The 19330-nt window shown below is 33.1% G+C and overlaps 1 pseudogene; it reads left to right on the forward strand.

Moving 5' to 3' along the window:
* The first annotated feature begins 10700 nt into the window (after positions 1–10700).
* Positions 10701–11086, forward strand: LOC120602084 (40S ribosomal protein S20-like; annotated as a pseudogene).
* The last annotated feature ends 8244 nt before the right edge of the window (positions 11087–19330 follow it).

Consider the following 19330-nt stretch of genomic DNA (forward strand, 5'->3'; position numbering starts at 1 on the left):
TTTAACTTTAAGCAGAGGTAAATTAAAAAATGACTGTAACGTTCAGAGAAAGCTGCCGCCTGTTTTTCTAACCCGGACACTGGAATCTGCAAAGTACAGACCACACCCTCAGAGCCTACCTCAGGTTTACAGAAGGCCCAGTGTGTGGTCAAGACCTCTAGACTTGCAGTTAAAAAGTTCCTACCAGGGATGGGCTCAATGACACCGATGACTTTTTATAACTAGATTGAACCCTCTGCTGGCAAAGGTCCCAAGCGATCATTCTCTCAAGCATATACCAGCAGGGTAAGGACACCTAAGCTCCACAAAATTTTTTCAGCACTCAAAAGGTTCTGAGTTTTAAATAAATATTAATGCTCCAAATTCTATGCTATGGAAAGAGTAAGGAAAAGGCTTAGGAATCCAGCCCACAAATTTCATGGTTAGAGAGAACTAACTACCTGACCGGCAGATAGAGAAGGCCAAAGACACACCAAACCACACAGCAGAAGCGCAGTTTGCCAAAACTGTGGCTGAGTTGAAGTGGATTTGGCCTTAAATATATTAATTCCAGGCACCCGGTGGTCTGAGACAGAAAAGGCAAAAGTAAGCAAACTAATTGGTAAGAGGATAAGCTTTTTTCCCTCCTCATCCCTTTTTGTAACCGTTTTTCTCTCCCATGTGCCTCTGACTTTCCCACACAGCAGTGGAAGGAAAAGAGAGGACAGCAGGTGACAGCACAGTTCTGAGATGCTGCTGCTCAGGCCAGAGGCAGGATTTGTTTGGCCAAAGAATTTTCAAGTTCCACGTGTTCTCCAGCCACATGAGGAAAATCCTTGTTCTAAACGAGAAGGCTGATCTCTTTCCACTTTCCCTTTTTTCCTGAAAGGAAACTATGCACTGTTGATAGTGAGTCTCTCAGCTCACATCAACTGACTAGCAACTTCTAGACAATGTATCTGAGGTATTGGCTGCATCAGAACTTGGCTCCTGGCCCTCTGAAACTGCTGAACTTGACCTGATTTGTCTTTATCTGTTCTCTTTATGAAATGAAAAAACAAAAACGGGAACACAACTTTAAATTAAATGCTGTCTAACCATTGTACTTTCATTTTGTTGCCTTTATTTTTTAAAAATCAGTTTGATTTTTTTAAACATAAGATTCGCCTTTAGATGATTGTTTCTGAGACAAAGGGCTCCCTCTAGCCACCAGCTTCGATAACACACATCCTGCTAACCCGAAAAAATTTTCCCTTAAATATAGGCTTACATTTACTTACACAGCAGTAAAACCGTATTCTGAATATCCCTGACAAGACTTTTGCATGCTATGAAACTTCCAATTTATTGGATTTTTTAACTGTGGCTTTTGTATCATTGTCAGAAACGTATTTCTGAAGAAATCAGATAATGACATGCAGTCAGCAGTAGTGGGAATTAATTACCTTTCACAGCAACGAGAGGGAGATGCGTTACAATATTTAAGGTAACACTCCTCTTCAGACTCTTTACATTGAGGGGAAAGAGAAGATCCAAAAATAGGTTCATGTAAAAATTAACCATAAAGCTTGCTGTAGAACGTAAAGTACTTTATGTTCGTGTAAATTCGTCTAAAAAGGCAAAGTCAGAAAACGTTTAGACATCACGCTTCTATTTTGAACCTCCGTGTGCTGCTGTTTCACCAGTTACACTTCATTTCCTTACACGGCTGTGCTTGTATATTTATGCTCTAAGTACACCCACCTGTAAGTGTTAAAAGAAAACTGAAGTGTAGAAACAATCCAACTCCAAATTCCATTTACACTATTTCACAGTGTGTTTTAACTGTACCAAATTAGTAGGTTTTTAAAAATTTCCTGTCAAGCATTAAGTCAGATGAGCATAGGCACCTCCCAGACAAACCAGCAGCCATCCTCCACCCAACTGGATCAAGGATGTCACCTCATTACCTCTGTCAGGTGGTCTTCTAAGAACTGGGTGGAGAAAGCAGGACTACAACAGGAACCTTGAGAACCGTGGTATATGGAGTAAACTAAAATTATGATGTAACGTGATATAATAATAAAGATAAACCATTTACAGTAGGGATAAAAATTAATTTTTAAAGTTTTTGAGATGAAGAAAAGAAGTTATCTTGCATTAAATTTATTTTAACAGTTACTACTATCTGACAGCAGTTGGAACCTTAGTAGTAAAACTCTCTTTTCTTTTGTTCTTTTGTGTGTGTGGCAGGCCAGGCGGGGATAAGTATACATAGATCAAACTTTCAACTGTTCTGAGAGAATTCAAATTGCAGCCAGCAACCGCAGGTTCTCAACTCTCCTGCTGGAACCACCTAGAACTTGGCATTTCTTCACCCAGAGCTCTCTAGTGCTTTACCATTTTAATTTTGCACACACATACCTGGCATGTGGGAATGATTATGGCATTTTCTGAAGCACAGCGTTTTTGAGATGATATGCATTTTCCCCTCCCACCTGCCTGAGCAGAAACTCCTGTTTCTGCATTGATGTCTTGATGGATGGTACTACTCCACTTCTTGGCATGATGTACAGCGTTTCCTGGATACTCTAGATTCCGAAGACCAGTTGGACGTTAGCTGTAGCTTTCATGAAACGAATTGTGTATTGTTTCATTAGAACATCATGGGTCTCAAAGCCTTTCTTCAGCTTTTGCTTTGCTAATGAATGTCTAACATAATCATGTAGCAAAAATTTCAGGGATTGTCTAAACTCGAACTCATTTTTAAAGTGAAAAGCAAGAAGTACTGCTGTTTCTTTTTGATCATCTGCTGCTGAATCCTCTATGTTGGATCCCGATCACACATACTGACCAGTGTATATCATGCATCAATACCTACAGATTCTAGTTCTGTTTTCTGCTGATAGTTACAAAGAATAAGAAAATAGCTAAAATATTGAGAAAATATTTAAGCTCTTTTTTTTTTTTTGAGAAAAAATATTTCTACTTTTTCAAAAGAAAAAATCCTCTGGTTAGGGGATTTAATTTGGGTCCCCCCCCAAAAAAAATTTCTTTTATAGTTTTCCCCTCTGGAGTATGTACTCATGAATAGCTTTGGTAAGATTCTGGGGCCTCCTGTCTTTGCTTGTCTCTTTTATAGAATTACCTGCATCAACATAGTGAGCAAACTGAAATTTAACTGAAACAAGAATACCCGGTAGCATCATAGTTTCTGGCTGCAACTTGGAAGTCTTAATAGTGTAAAGAGATTTTTCATTTTAACAACATAACTTAACCTATAGTCTTTCTCCAGCATGAATCCTTGCTAGTTGCTATCTTGCTTATAAAAAGTTTGATAGTTATTAAGTTCCTACTGGGTGCTAGAAACAATTTTAGTGGCTGAGATACAGCACTGTCTTTCTTGGTAAAATTTTAATATTACTGTTTGAGAAATAATTATATATTTTCAGCAGCGATGATAGATTCCAATAGTGGAGAGATATACAGGATGTTCCGAAGAATAAGGAACATAAACTTAGTCCAGTCAGGGAGTTTAGGGAAAGGTTCCTGGAGAAAATGACTTTTGTATGGAACATTTTTGCTAATTTTGAGCAAACATTCAAGCATTTTATTATAAATGAATTGCCCTTACTCTCTGAGTTCTGTTGGTGGGGAAACTATTTTTATTTTGAATGGTTACCAGTAGTAGGCACATACAATTACACAGACTTTTCTATTCTATTGCAAAAAAGACAACCTACTTATGCTTATTCTTCTGCATCTGAAGAATAGGATAATTCTAACTCTTTTAAATTCACAGTCCCTAGAGAATGGAATTGACTCAGACCTAAAGGGTCCTGCTTCTTGTCTGGAGTTAGGACAGTTATTTATAAAACAACATGGTGTTTAATTTCTTAATCTGTCCATTTCTAACAGATTTTCAGAAAAAAAATAATAATTCTTAATCTTTTGGGGTGACCTCTTGAGGATTCTGAGAAGCTACACATTCCTGACTCAGAACAGTAGCAAAACACATCCAAGCTCACACAGCTCTCCTTGAGAGGTAAGAGTATGTTTAGATCAGGAAATGTCAAATTCGCCAGGATCTTTTAGTTATTCTCAAATTGGTGAGAACATTTCTCTTTTTCATTTAGCTAATTTTGAATAGTTAGCTTCTTAAAAAAAAAATGCCATTTGTTCTAATTTGTTGTTTGAAATTTAAATCTCTTTAAATAACAATAGTATATTTGACACAGAAGACACTCAATTTTGAATTCTAACTGCCTTTTCATCCTTTAATATCTAACATAATAACTCTTCGAACATGATAGAGAAAAATTCTAATGGATTGGGATTTTGACTTTCAATTTATTGTTAATCAGCAAATGTACTTTGAACATACATACCAAAGTAAGCTGAATATCAGGTGTACCTCTGGGACTTGAAAATAATGAAATAAATATTAAAATGGTGGCCTGGAACAAGGAAAACTAGACTTAGAATTTAGAAAATTACTTTATCCCTCTTTAAAACTGAATTTATTTTTGACTTTATTAATTAATATTTGTGACCACACAATAATTTTTAATTCATGTGATTTAAAGGTTATTTTCTACTTATGTATCTAGTTAATTCCAAAAAATAAAAATAAACAATCAAATTCTACGACAGCATAACTAAAAAGCTACATTAAATTGAGTAAATTGCATACTTCCTTGGCATTTTCAGGTTAGTTTGCAAACTCAATTCAAAACTAACTTAGTAGTAGTAGTAGTATTCTCATTAGCATTGTTAGTTAGCAGCAGGATTTGTCAATATGGAAAACTGGGCCAGGTGTAAAATTTCCCAACTCTAATACAGAAGCCATACCATTTTGCCTAAATTGGAAAAATAATGAGAATTATCCTTTGATGCATGGAGGAGGTTAATGCAGGGGCAATATAATTTGATAAGTGTGTGTTGGTAATGTGTAGAGAGATGGAGGTGCTAGGGTACAGTAAATAAAGCTGCATTAGAGCAGGCAGCAATCAGCTGAGGTGTCTGAATACACATGAGAAATCTACATGTGTTGGGCGTAGACAAAGAGCGTAGGTGACTATCTGCAATGTGCATCTGTCTTGAATTGTTCATCCTTGATATTTGATTTTTTCATTAATAACATGACTTCTTTGCTGAATAAGATAATTTTTGAATACTAGAATATCATTTACTCATTTTTTGTACTATTTACAATGTAAAAGCTACAGACATAGCACAATTTAAATTTAGTTTGTGTTATTGACATTTTTTTCTATCACTCTTTAAGTCTATTATCACTCTCTAAGTATAGACCATCAGCAAAACAATAAAGGGCTGATTTTTAGCATTTGCCCATTTCTGTGGTATAAATTCTTCTACAATGGCCAGTTTCAAGCTACCAACATGCCATCACTGAACACAAAGTTGGGAAAAGATACTCAATAACACATCATTATTAGTATTTCCATCATACAAATATAGTAGACATAAATCACCTCAAAAGCACAGATAATAGTAGTATGTAATAAAATAATTAGGAAGTAAAGAGATTAGAATATTTATTATTTTATGGTTAGTATTAAATATAGCTATAAGTTTAGATAATTTAATTTTAAGAATAGTGTATTTAACAACTGGCTCATAAAATTCTTGAAAATTAATAATCAGTTTTTGTAAGCCAATATGAGAGTCAGCATATTACTGGGTCTAGACTTTTCTCAAAAAAAAATCATTACATTTTACATAGCATTTGTGCACTTCACTATAAATTAAACCAAAAATATGTTAACAAAAATTAAACTTACTACTTAGTTGATTTGCTTTTAAGAGTGGTGTGGGTTAGCAATTTTGAAATTAATTATTGTGTGTTCTAGGCTTGAGTAAATATATCGATATTGGGAAGCAGTTTTCTTACTCTTGAAGAAAAAAGCTAAAAACATCAAAATGAGAGAAACTAGACTATATCTTGAGCTGTCATATTGGAATAGGAGATATTAACTAGTTAGATATATACATAAATAAGTTCATGTGCAAGTACATATTTATATGTAATAAGATGTAAATAAATGTATGTATGTCTATATGTAACATACATGTATGTGTATACATATATGTGACTAAATATACATAATATTTCTGTTGAGACAGCTGCGAACAAATGATACACCAGTCAATCTGAGTCCCTCTATTATCTAGTGCTTGTTTTTAAATACCATTCATCATTAAAAGGAACCAGGGCTTCTTGGAGAAATGTCCGATAGTAGAACTGGGGAAGAAAAAGTACAGAATGAACCTGAGAATACTTGTGTACCATAAATTAAGGAAATATTCAAAGAATTAAGAGCACAGGTTAAGAAAAAACTGGAGCCAAGTAAGTGTAATGGATTGTCACCTACTGGATAAAATTTGAATCCACAAATGCCTTCTGATAAGAAAAAAATGAATCAAGGAGAAAAGAAAGTTTATTTAATCTGTAGAAGCCTACCTAATTTATATAGAAAGTATAAAGGAGTTACAAAAATGGATAATAAAAATATTCAATTAAAATTTGATAGCAAATAAAATATTTATATATTCTCAATATTTATCACTCAGATTACTTATTAAATAAAAAGTAGTAACTTTATAATGGAGAGGCATGGTAAATGTTACCTTAACCAAGTGATCAATGTTAATATCACCAAAGCAGAAAAAAATAATATCACGTACATTCTAATTTGATATACTGAGAAGCAACAGCATTTTATCAATGGTATGTATCCCTGCCAAAAAGAAAACATAGCCTGAATATAATCATCAGGAAATATCAGAAACACCCCAATAGTTGGAATTTCTACAAAATAATTTGCCTGCCTTTGTTAAAACTGTCAAGGTCAAGAAAAACAAAGAATTTCAGAATACTTCTTCCAGGTTGAAGGAGGTTAAAAAGACATGACACGAGTAAGTGGAATTTATCCCTAGGAATGCAAGGATGTTCAACATTCAAAAGTCAACTGATGTAATTTGCCATATCAATAAACTAAAGAAGAAAACCCATATGATTATTTCAATGATGCAGAAAATTACTTTTAAAAAAATTAATATTTATTCACATAAAAAACTCTCAATTAACCAAAGAGATCTTACTCAACTTTATAAAGAACATTTACAAAAAACTCATAGCTAATATCTACTTAATGATAAAAGATGATGTTTTTCCTCTCAGATTAAGAATAAGGAAAGGTGTTTGATATTTTCATTTCTAATTATCATTATGCTGGGGATGTTAGCTAGAGCACTAAGAAAAGAAAAATAAATAAAAAACATACAAATTGGAAAAGAAAAAATAAAATGTCTTTATTCACAGATGACATTCCAAATCATCTACAGAAAAGGTACTAGAACTAATCAGTGAATTTTTTAAGGTCAAAAGATACAATCAGTATACTAAAATCAATTGCATTTCTATACACTAAAGATAAAAATTTGGAACTTTTTATAAAAAGAAAACAATACCATTATAATACCATAAAACATGAAATGCTGTGGATACATATACCAATATATGTTCAATTTTTATATACTGAAAACTACAAAGAACATCTAAATAAAGAGAGAGAATCATAAGTTAGCAAATAAGCATATCAAAAATGCCCCAAATCTTTAGTCAACAAGGAAGGAAAATTAAAGCCATGATGAGTTATCACTGCAAATCAACTAAAAAGCCTATAACAATAATTTTAAAAGTGACATTACAAAATGCTGGCAAGGATGTAGAGCAACTGCAATGCTCATGCTTATGTGACTGCAAAAGGCACAAGTTTTATATGAAGATAAATACATACTGACTACATGATCCAGAAATTTCATCCCTAAATATTTACCAAAGAGAAATGAAAACACATGTCCACCTGAAGTCTTCTATGTTTCTCACAGCTTTCTTCATAATAGCCACAAATTAGAAACAACCCAAATGTCCTTAATTTGGTGAATGGAAAAACCAATTGTAGCATAACCACACAATGGAATACTACTCAGAGGAAAAAAAAAAGAATGAAATGCTGATGCTTACATCAGTATGGAGGAATCTCAAAAGCCTTGAACAAAATTAAAGAAAGCAGACTCAAAAAAATTATGTAACTCATGCTTTAATTCATATGAAATTCTAGAAATGACAAAACCATAGGGACAGGAATCAAATCAGTAGTCATGAGGGGCTGAAGTTGGGGAAGAAATTGCATGCAAAATGGCATGAAGAAACATATTGACATTCTGGAAATATATATGTTGATTTTGGTGGTTGTTAAACTATATACATTTGTCAAAACTCAGAAAGCTGGACATCTGAAATGGGTGAATTTTACTGTATGTAAATTATACCTCAATAAACAACTTTAAAATAAAAGATATGACAACTCAAGGCAACAAATGATAAATGGTTATTGGACTCTGGACAAGGAAAAATGAGGTATGAAAGATATTATCAGAACAGTTGATAAAATTTAAATGTGCCCTACTGGTTAGATATTCTTATAATTATATTAAAGCTCCTGATGTTGATTATTTTACTATGGTCATATAATAAAATGCCCTTGTCTTCAGGAAACGTGTACTAAAATGTTTGTTGTTAAAGGGACATGGTGTCACCAACCATAAGTATACATATATGTTGGCATGTATGTATACATGATATATGTGTATATATCCATAAACGTATATCTCTATACATGTATACATGCACATATGCATACACCCACACACAGATACACACCTAAGAGAGAAAGAATAGAGAAAAGGAAAAGGAAGAAGAGAAGAGGAGAATAATAATAAAGCAATTGGAATAAATTGTAAGCACTCAGTGAATTGAGTAAAGAGCATACTGGACCTTCTTATACTCTAGACATTTTCAGGTATATTTCAAAAAAGCAAAGACGATTTTTAAAAAGAAATTAAATGCATAATATTTGAGAAAAATAAATAAAACTGACTATTCATAGACCACTTAATTTTTTAATATCAAAGTCCAAACGAATTCATAGAAATGTAAGGATTAAATTAACTCATCAAATTTAAAGTATGTAATTATAATACTACAGTCAAAGTTATATCCATATTAAAAAATTCTAAATTTTAAAATGTTGCAACATAAAAATGCATTTAAGAAACATCAAATACCTAGGTATACATCTAAAGAAATACGTGCAAATTCTCTACATTGTAAACTACAAAATAATATTGAGATAAAGAATACAAAAATAATTGAAAGATAAAACATAATCATGGATTAGAAGACTTGGCATTTTAAAGATTTTCACCATTTTGCCCCCAAATCCATCCATAAATTTCATAAATTCAGAGGTATCACAATTTTTAGTAAGGTTTGTTTTTTGATTGGGAGAAAAGGCTTATATTCTGAAATGCATATAAAAATTCAAAAACAGATGTCTAAGACAGTCATACACAAAAAAAGTAGAAAACTTACATTAATATTTATAGATGATATAATATTAAATTATAGACTTGAAAACTATAATTTTATCAACCAATGTCACCCCAATAAATTTAATTTAAAAAATTTATAGCAAGATTCTTATATCTACATTAATCATGACAATATAGAACTGAAAAAGGATACACAAATAAATGATTGGACCAGAATACAGAGTCTACATGTAGACTTATATACACAGTAGTCTCCCCTTATCCACACGGGGTACCTTCCTGGACCCCCAGTGGATACCTGAAACTGTATATAGTGCCAAACCCAATATATGCTATGACTTTTTTCCTACACATGCATACCTATGATAAAGTTTAATTTATAAATTAGGCACATTGAGAGATTAACAACAGTAATTAATAATAAAATAGAACGATTATAACAATATACTATAATACAAGTTATGTGAATGAGGTCTCTCTCTCTGATAGCTGATCTGACAACTGAGATGGCTACTAGGTGACTAATGGGTGGGTAGAGTCTACAGTGTGGATACACTGGATAGAGGGGTTATTCATGTCCCAGGTGGGATGGAGCAGGATGGCACAAGATTTCATCACACTACTCAGAATGACGAGCAATTTTAAACTTATGAATTGTTTATTTCTAGAATTTTCCATTTAACATTTTTGGACCGTGGTTGGCCATGGATAACTGAAACTAAGGAAAGTAAAACCACAGATGGGGGAGACTACTGCACATGAATACTTGCTTTTGGAAAGTAGATAAATAATTTTAGTCACACTGTGGAATGCTATACCGTATTCCAGCAATAAGAATGAATAATTTACAAGTATATGGGAAATATATTGAATCTCAGAAACAAAAAGAGCAAATGTGAGGTGCAAAAGACTACACATACCATATGATTCCAATGACATAAAGTAAAAAAAAACTTCATAAAGCAGAACTATTCTGTCCTGATAGAACTGTCGAAGGTGATAAACTTGGGCCAGGGGAGTGGGTCATGACTGGATGGGGACATAAAAGGGCTTTGGAGTCCTGAAAATGTTCATTGACCAAAATGCTGGTTATATGGGTGTGTGCAATTTATAAAAATGTATCAAGCCATACACTTGCGATAAGTGCACTTATCTGTGTGTCTGCTGTAGTTCAGTAAAAATAAATAAATAAATAAACTTTGGGAAAATATGAGACTTCTCTTTGAGCAAGACGCAGTTGCAGCTACAGCAGAGCTTGGTTCCGCCAGCTCCCGCTCCTGACTCACGGAGAAACGAGTCGATCTGGCAGCTGTGCCACAGCCATGTCTTTTAAAGATACTAGAAAGACAGACATCCGTAGAACCAGAGGTGGCGATTCACCGAGTTAGAATTACTCTAACCAGCTGCAACGTGAAATCTTTGGAGAAGGTGTGTGCTAATTTGATCAGAGGTGCAAAGGAAAAAAATCTCAAAGTGAAAGGACCGGTTCGGATGCCTACTAAGACTCTGAGAGTCACTTCAAGAAAAAAATTCCCATGCGAGAGGTTCTAAGTCTTGGGCTCGTTTTCAGATCATGAAGCACAAGGAACTCACTGACTCGCACAGTCCTTCTGAGATCGTCAAGCAGATTACTTCCATTGCTATCGAGTCAGGAGTGGAGGTTGAAGTCATTATTGCAGATGCTCAAATCAACCTTTTTATAAACTGACTATTGGTTGTTAGAAAAATAATAATAAAAAAGAGAAAATTGGAGTGAATTAAATAAGGTTCTTGTCTTCCTTGGAAGTAAGGTTGGGAGAGAATGAGTATTTGGTAGAGGGAAGAGAAAGAAAGAGCTACAATTTGTTATCATTTGTGCATTTATCTTTATTTACCCCATACTGGGCAAAGTAGCCAAAAGTTTAGTATTCCAATGCCTATGTTGATATGGAAAGGTGGTCAGAATCACAGCACAAATGTCTTCAAGGGATGCCTTTGATATTCTCCGTTGTGATGTACAGAATAAACTCTATTGAAGTCCTTTGAAGGCTACTAAAAGTTGGACTCGCTGCTGGAACGCTTAACTTTTATGACCTTTACTGAATGCGTGCCAAGAACACCATGTTGTTTCCTGAAAGAAACTGTCACATGGGATTAGAAATTCAATCAGAAATTTGACTTTTACCCATAGTTTCTGGTGTGACATAATTAAACTATCTATGTAAAAACTAAAAATCAAAATATTCAGAAGTTTATATTCTAATTCCTTTTTTCCAGCAGAAAGAGCTTAAGTTATACGAAATTCTAGATGTTAGTTGTCCATTTAACCTTCTATTTGTAATTGATGTAAAATCTCAACATACCAAGCTATCTATTAACATTTAGTTATTTCTAGGCATTTTTTTTACACCTAATGTATTTTTTAATATTAGTAGATTAAATTGTTTGAGAATATTCTAAGAACTGAGTAATATAATTTTAAATCCTTTAGTCTTTTAAGTTTAATGTATTTTTAAATGCATAACATATCAACTCAGGTGAATTTAAACTCAGGTCTCTTCAATTTGGACAAGTCAATTGTGCAGATAAAAGTAATAGTAATAACTGCAGCTAATATTTATTGACTTCTTACGTGTCAGGCACTAGGTTAAATCCTTTATAGAGTTTAATCGACTCATTACTCAAATAACTCTAGTGATAACTGAGGCTTAATAAGATGTAGTTTGTTCAAGTTAATGTCATTAGTAAAAATTAGGATGGAGATTAAAAGTTAAGTAGTTTAAATCAAGAGCTCTTGTTTTTAACAGTAAACCATGTGGGTATTGCTACTAATAAATTATACATACATATACTGTTATAAAATATAATTAATTAAAAATATTATATGTGTACATTTACATATCTATATATTTTACATTATAAATATGTATATGTGTTATAGATCATAAATCTTGTTTACCTTGTTTTCAGTATTAAAAAAATTTTTTAAAGTCTGATTATATTTTGGGCCATCGACAATACATCAAAATATACAGAGATTTTACAGACCTCTTTATCTGATCAAGAACATTAAATGAAATAAAAATGAAACTATAACAAGTAAGCTCCTCTTAGTCACTTGAAAATGTAAAAAAAAACCTCTCCTCTATAACTTTTAGGACAAATTATAAATCAGTTGAGTGATATTTAGGAAATCACAGTATTTAGACCACACCACATCAAAGGCATAAAAACTATTGAAAGAGTTCACATAAGAGTTAAAATCTTAACTATAAATCCTTTTCTTTCTAAATTAAATAAAAGAAAAAAGTTGAACATTTAACTCAAGATGATAGAACAGGAACAGCAAGTGAGAAGGGCTAATAAAGATAAAGAAGAAGATTAATTAACTGTAGTTTGAAAAACATTGGAATGGCTAATTATTTAGGAAAACTAGGATAATGAGGTAAAAAATAGAAAACAAAACTAAGACAGAATCTAGATTCAAAGAGATTTTTAAAAATATCTAAAAATGACAAGTAATGTGAACTAAATAACAAATTTGGTAATTACAATGAAATGATAATTTCTAGAAAAATATAAATTATGAATATCATTTTTTAAGGTATTAAAAGTTTAGGTCATTTAATATCACCCCAAATTTTAATATTATTCTCAAATATATATGTAGTACCATAACATGTAAAAAAGAGGCATAAATATTGAAAAAAAGTGCTCAAAATCATATATATATGATTGTCTACCTGGATAATTTAAGTAAATAAGCTGAAAATATGTCAGAACCAGTAAGAGTTATGTAGAAGTCTAGTGAAAACATTAAATATTCAGGTGGGCCTGGGAGGGGTAGTGTGGACTTCCACAAATGACTTATATCTATCACGGCTCCCATGGAGTTAGTCCAGTCATCAAGTATGGGTGAGATTCTATTCAGTGGATCTGAATCAGATGGTACCTTGATCCACTTCAGCTATTAAGTGTTCTCTGTTGCACAATATACCCAGGCTTGCAGAATGAAGCAGACCCTTTTTATTGTAAATAATAATGGGCCACACTTTTCTTTATATTGTTTTATTTCTTTCCATTGACTGTGAGGATGATAAAGTGGCTTAGTAAAAGTAATAAAATCAGAACACTCAAAAAAAAGTATATATTAAATATTCAGACATCAACAGCCAAAACCTGATTAAAAATACAAAGCTAACAAGACACCATTCAAAATAACAATAAAAATACAAAATAATCAGGAATAATATTAACAAGAAATGTGTAGAATCTATATGAGAAAATTCTAGAAAGACTAGAATGAATGTAAACAAGATTTACTGATTGACAAATTTTACTAAGTAAAGATATCGATCTCCTCTTAAAACTAACCTACATGTTTAATTCAATCCCAATAAAAGTACCAGTAGGAAATTTTTTTTTTGAGGGTGAAATTTTGAAAAGCTGGTAGAGAATCACATAAGAGGTTAAATTAGATAGATGAGATGAGTAATTACTAAAATTACTTAATGTAATTACAGTAATAATTACATTAAATATAAAAAGTACTAAGTGTTCCATTTAAGTGCAAATCTGCTTGTGAGGTGTTGCAAAGGAAACTGAATAAATGACATGCAAGGTTACTCTCTCCATATACTAGTAGGTTCTTGACATAAATAGAACATCTCTTACAAGAGAGCAGTGCTTCTTAATGGGGAAGAGCAGGAAATAGAATGGAGGCAACGATAAATGTGAAGCCTCTTCTCCCTCTAAGAGCTCTGTATTGTGCTGGCAACAGATGTTTAATAACCAATCGAAATACCTTGTAATGACTGTTATGATAAGCGTGTGTTTGTGGGCACAGAAAGGACCATAATAACGTTTGAACAGGACCTGGTAGAGACTTTCAATGTCACAGAAGAGTGGGAAAAGATAATCCTGGGTGTAAAAAAGCAGAGCCTGAGAAAGCTTGCCTGGAATTAGCTTTCGGTAGCTGGAGTTCATGATGCAAATAGTGAGAGAGCCAAGGCTAGACATGCAGGTGAGGTCTCTTTTATGAAGGACTTTCTCTGCTAGTCTAAGAAAGTATATCAAATGTGTGTGTGTGCGTGTGTGTGTGTGTGTGTGTGAGTTTTTGTATGTACACAATGTCTGAATGAAGACTTAAGGTGTACAGTGTTGTTTATGCTGCTAGCAACTTTCTTGTACCAATCTTTAACAAATTGTCACTGTTATTACTCTTTTAAATAATAGACTTCATTTCATCTTGAACAGAAACTCTAGTAAGGAGCAGAATATACTGATGTCATTTCACCCAGAGACTTGGAGGCTGCATTAAAAAATATACTAGATGTTTACTGAGTTTGGATTAAAAATGACGCTTATATTTCTTAGATTTAGTACCTGAAATGAGAGCAAAAGTAAATTGCATTTATCTATTAATTCTTACAGTGAAGAATTAATCTTAAATCATTTTGTCTTTGTCCTTTATTAAAGCTAGAAGTATTTTAGAAATTATAATAGTTCTAATATGTATTTTTACATGAATGAATAATTACTGGATTTTTCTTCTAAAAATACCAGCTAACAAGAGCAGAGGTGCCTAAAACATTACTGTTCTAATGTCTCTTAATAGATATAAAGGTGGAAAAAATCACTTTTATGTGAACCGAGATACCTTTGGCCTGTACTGGAAATTATTCACACTGAATGCATTCTATGAGATAGATTTTATTTGTGTTCTTATTACTTATCAGTCAGTAGCATTAAGGAAATTTATGAATAATAAAATAATTCTCAAAATAAATGAAAGGAATTTCTTCTTCCACTTGATTATCGATTATAGATACTAACCTTGAATCTTTGGACCCACTGCTGAGTTGTTCAGATTGAGAAGTACAAAGTGAAGACCCTGCTGTGTGGGTAAACAAATGACTCACTGTTAATGTCAGGTTGATCCAGGAACTCGAACTCTGCCAAGTTAACTCCATAGGGAGTCCACTTCAACCCACTCACATTTCCTAATAACAGCACTCTGTTTCAACAGTGCTGAAATAAACTGAGCTTCTCTTTGGCATTTTGATTTGTAAATGAAGGTAGCAAGAAAAATAATGAATTGCAATGACTTCCAGAATAAAGTTTTAAAGCAGCAAGTGAAAAGGACACCTACATTATGACAATACCATACAATCGTGTCCTAATGAAAATTAGGAAAGATTCCCTTTTAGTATACTTTTGCCCCCATTTTAGTTACAAAATTATTTCACCTGCAGCACCAGAGAAATAATTTTGCTGTTATTAATAATATGAAGATGATGGTAGGGAGGAGGGGCATTTATAGATTTATGCTTGTAAAAGTAGGAGTTTGAAAGAGGTTTAATTTATAGACCTGGGGCCAAAGAAGTTTCATGTGATACAGGCCATGCATTTCTGTGTTTTGACGTTGGGATTTAAGTTATCACGCTGGTTAGGATTTTTATGACTCCTTTAGACATGTTTATTTGAAATCTCTCTGGCTTTGTGTGGTGAACTCTAGGCATGCAGAAGTACCCTCAGGGCACCCACTCACCTCTGGCAGATTTGTTTCCCATTTTTCTCCTTTTAGAACTCTGGCTCTGCCACTCTTGCCACCCAGATCAAAGCCCCCATGTTTATTGTCCTGGTCACAGGATGGAAAATATATCTCTGGGTCAGCCTAGCATTAAGTTTCGTTCCTGAAGAGACAAAATACTTTCTGTTCAGATGCAAAGATTGTCCTTAAAGAGGCTTGTGTGTTGCACATGAAGCTGCACTGCCTCACTGATGGCAAATCCAGCAGCATTTTGAAATGGTAACAAATCACCGCTTTGGTTTTGCTGCTTTAATGTTCACTTCCCTCCTCTCTCCACAATGTCACTGGGGTCCTTTGTAAAAGTCATTCTAAATACTTCAGTGTGCATTGCTCTTCCTCAGACTGAAAGAGGCAATTGGGAGTGCAAAGGACTGGTAATTTGACATGTTTTAACTGAGCTTGGAGAGGTGAGCCACATATCAATTACACTTCCTAAGTTATGAGTGTGGTGCCTTCATGATACTGCAGGTGTATGTTCAGAGAATTAAATAAACATTCATTAAATTGACCAGATCCAAGACTAGTGCAACACCAAGGGACACAATCTTACTCAACAGCAGGATTTCAATTACCAAGGTGGAAGCAGACATGTCTGGTGGTCTATGCAGCCATCTGCAGTTATCCTCTATGACAATTCAGAAGTAGTGTCTTTTCTAATTAGAAATCCTATTTTGTGACCTAAACCCATGAAGAGTTCTCCATTCTGCTTTGTAGAGAAGGATATAGAAACTAGAAGAATAAGAGGAAGGGAAGAGAAAAGGAAAAGAGAAGAAGAAGGAGAAAGAGAAGGATGATGATGAAAAACTACAAATTCGAAAAAATAAAAACACAAATAGCATTTTCTAACTGAACATAATACATCTAGAAATTAATAATAGAAAAATTAAAAATGTCTCCACCTAGTTATAGAAAGAAAAACACTGTTGATTCTTAAGGAGGAATTTCAAAGTCAAAACGAAGGATCTTTGGGTGTCATATCCAAAATTATTGCCAAGATCAATGTCAAGAGTTTTTAAATAAGTTTTCTTCTAGGAATCTTTGGTCCATATTGAGTCCATTTGAGTTTAAGGCGTAAGATAAGGGTCCAGTTTAATTTTTTTGCATGTGGACTTCCATTTTTCCCAACACCATCTATTGAAGAAGCTATTCTTTTGACATTGTATATTCTTTTGTGAAAGATTAGTTGACGTATATTCGTAGGCTTAATTCTGGGCTCTTTAATTTGCACTGATCTGTTTGTCTGTTTTGATGACAGTACCATACTATTTTGATTACTATAGCTTTGTAATATAGTTTGAAATTAGGAGGTGTGATCATTCCAGCTTTATTCTTCTTTCTCAACATTGCTTTGAGATTTTTTGTGGGTCCATATGAATTTTAGGATTTTTTTTCTTTCTGTGAAAAATGCCATTGGAATTTCGATAGGGGTTGCATCGAATCTGTAGATCACTTTGAGTAATAGGCACATTTTAACAATATTAATTATTCTAATTCATGAACATGAGCTATCTTTCCATCTGTTTGTATCTTCTTTCAGTCTTTCATCTGTGTCTTATACTTTCACGTACGTAAATTTAGAATACGCTATAGGTAGCAACACAGAAACAAAACTTTTTAATAAGTGCTGCTGGAATAAATGAACAGCCTTATAGAGAAAGAAAAAATTGGATTTATTCTTTATACCATATGTCAAAGTAAATTTCACATGAATCAGAAATTAAATTTAAGAAATAGAACAAAATAACTACTAGAAAATAAAATCATGGGTGAATTTTTCAATATTCTGGATGTGGGACAAACTTTCCTAACTACCTCTAAGAATTCAATAATATAAGGGATAACAGTGATTAATTACATAAAAATGTTTTAATTATGTCATGAAAAACACAATATAAACACAAAGTAAAATACAAATGTCAAACTGTTAAAATTTTGCAAATGAAATTACAGACCATTAGTTTCCTATTATTTCTGTGACAAATTATCACAAAGTTAGTGGCTTAATTGACATAAATTTATTATCTTTCAGTTATTGAGGTCAGAAATCTATAACGGTCTTTCACTGGAGGCTTTATTCCTTCAGGATGCACTAAGAGACAATCAATCCTCTTGCCTTTTCTGGATTCTAGAGGCTGACTGCCTTTCTTGATTCAGAGACCCCTTCATTCATCTTCAGAAAGCAGCATAGCTGCTGCATAGCCTTTCGTTATGGATTTTCAATTTTTAAAACTTGTTCTATTACCAAGTTTGGGGGAATTTTATAAAAAATAAAACGAACTATTTTACTAAATCAGCAAAATTTTGAAAACTTCTTAAAGCTTTGTCTACAAATGAAGTATGATGTTTAAGACTGTAGCATGGACTTATGGGTGGTATTTTCTGCATAATTATTCTACCTTGTGTCTACACAGCCCAGATCAAGGGCTAGATTTTAGAAAAAATGGCCACATAGTCAGTTATACAATCCTCGTCTCATCGTTTTACTTTACTCAACAGCCGATATTTCAAATTCTTAAAAGGAAATAAACTAGCCAAATTTTCAGAGTCTTGGTTTCTTTATGGGTGGTTCTAAATATTTTGAGTGATGTTATAATTTTTATAATTTTAAGTCTACACTGTGGAATGAACCTTAAGAAGTTTATTGTAGTAAATGTAAACATTATTTTATAAAGAACACATCATTCTCCTTTGTTGAATCTCTTAGTGTGGTTTGACCAAGGGAAGATTTTCTACCCTCCTCTTTTTCTTCTTATTACCCTCATTTTGCACAATTCAATGATTGTACCCTGAATCTCAATCTCTGATGGAATCATGATTTTCATTTTTATTAATGGCAGAGCATTCAATTACTTTTTGTATAGTCAGTCAAAGTAAGACATATGTCAACTACACTCTTTGTAATTCTATTGCTTTCACTGTTGGTATTATTCTCAAACTGCCCTCACAAGAACTATGGGACTCTCATGTGCATACTGTACAAAAGCCTTTCCTCTCTGATCTCTTTCTTTGAAACGCAGTGCTAAGACTATTAAAGTGGATGACCTTGATTTTTTTTTTCAAAAAAGAATAACATATGTTAAGTATTTTTGAAAAAGACTCCTACATTGTTCAGTTTTTGACTCCATATGACTATCAAATACCTCTGTAACTTCAAATGCTTGGGGTTTTACATATTAGGCTCTGTAATACCAACTTTGTAAGGGTATTGAAGAACTCACTAAAAATATGTATGTATGCACATACAAGAAACTTCTTTTACCAGTGAGGTATTCTCCCAAACCTTAGTATTGGGAGTAATTGGAATTGTTTTTGAGAATTAAAATTTAAAACTAACACATAATTGATCAGAGTATAGTGTGCAAAATCAAGTTAGAAATAGAG

The sequence above is a fragment of the Pteropus medius genome, unplaced genomic scaffold (genome assembly GCF_902729225.1).
Source record: "Pteropus medius unplaced genomic scaffold, Ma_sr-lr_union100, whole genome shotgun sequence".
Taxonomy (NCBI): Eukaryota; Metazoa; Chordata; class Mammalia; order Chiroptera; family Pteropodidae; genus Pteropus; species Pteropus medius.